At 47.2% G+C, this 1,524-nt stretch overlaps 1 protein-coding gene across 1 annotated transcript in view; it reads right to left on the bottom strand.

Moving 5' to 3' along the window:
- Uvrag (UV radiation resistance associated) overlaps positions 1–1,524 on the bottom strand; it is a 224,483-nt gene that overhangs the window by 188,938 nt on the left and 34,021 nt on the right. The gene's annotated exons all lie outside the window — the stretch shown is intronic.

The raw sequence follows: 1,524 nt of genomic DNA, 5'->3' as shown, positions 1-1,524 counted from the left end.
TTTTTTTGCATTTTGAGATAGGGTTTCTCGGTGTAGCCCTAACTGCCCTGGAATTTACTTTGTAAACCAGGCTGGCCTTGAACTCAGAGACCCTCCCTCTGACTCACCACTTCTGGGATTAAAGGTGTGTGCCACCACCACCCAGAGAAGTCTTTGTTGTTTTTTGTTTGTTTGTTTGTTTTTGGTGGGGAGGGTGGAGGGCTCTCTATTATCTTTATCAATAAAGATAAAAGTAGGAACAAAGATTAAATGGAAGTGAAAACATTGGTGAAGCAGATTACAAATTTTTCAGATTTTTTTCATAATTCAGCACATTCTAATTTAAACTCTTAAAAATTCAAAGTTTCTTCCATGTCTTTCGAAGTGTACACAGTAAGTAGGTGCATACATGTGTCTCGTCATGTGGGGGTCTGAGGCTGAGGTTGTGAGTATCTGCTGTTCTCTTTAAGGCAGGACGATGTCTCAAGCTCCAAGCTCCTTCACACAGCTAGTGTGGCCTGCCAGCTTGCCCTGGAAATTCCACTCTGCCTTCTGAGGCTGGATTATGGGGTGGACGGCCACACTCACTTGGACCCACACGGGTCCTAGGGATTCAAACTCCAGTTCCCGCCCACCTGTGCAGCAAGTACTTAGGCTGCTGAGCCATCTCTACAGCCCCCTCCCTTCTGCTCTTCCTGATGTGCTCTGCCCCTCCTCAAGAATCTGTCTCTGCAGCACTCCCTCCTGTCTGCGCAGGAGCCAGCAACCGAGCAACCCGAGCTTGACTGATCTCAATGTTCCATCGCTTCAACTTCTTCAGGTCCAGTCTGTTTAGAGAACTACAGTTCTTCTCTGAGCATTAAAATTTCATGATCCCACAAACCTTCATCTATATTGGTAAATGTAACAAAACACAAAAGCAGAATAAAAACAAGCTGGAGGTTCTGACGGGCATTCCCAACAACCTCCAGTGGTCCACAGCTGCAGGGCCAAGCTACCTCCGTGCCACTGTCAGGGCACAGCCTAAGGGACTCCTGGGCTCCCTGCTGCTGCACTCCACTGGGACGTGACTCGCAGACAAACGCTTGTTTCTGCTAACTGAAATGTATGCCTTGCACATCCTACTTGTAACTGGAGGCCAGTAATAATGGTGCCTGTATCCAACAACCACCAACTCCTTGTCCCTGGCAAAGCAGCAAACACTGGACAGATTATCCTTTTATGAATGAACAATGACATGCCCAGGTGCTCACGTGAAGGGTGCTTCCAGGGACAGAAAAGTGAACCTCTTCCAGCGGGCTCTTGTTGTCACGGCATTTCTTTCTTTCTTTTTGTTTTTGTTTTGGGTGGTTTTTAGAGGACAGGGTTTGTAATGACAATCATTGTCTCATTGCACCCAGGAGATAACAGGGTTGTTATAACATTCAAATAAAACACTAGATTAAAAATGCCTTGCCGGGCGATGGTGGCGCATGCCTTTAATCCCAGCACTCGGGAGGCAGAGGCAGGCGGATCTCTGTGAGTTCGAGACCAGCCTGGTCTACA

Source organism: Microtus ochrogaster, chromosome 22 (assembly GCF_000317375.1).
Source record: "Microtus ochrogaster isolate Prairie Vole_2 chromosome 22, MicOch1.0, whole genome shotgun sequence".
In the NCBI taxonomy this organism is placed as follows: Eukaryota; Metazoa; Chordata; class Mammalia; order Rodentia; family Cricetidae; genus Microtus; species Microtus ochrogaster.
The sequence above is the reverse complement of the archived record's forward strand: the minus strand, read 5'-3'. Positions and strand labels throughout refer to the sequence as shown.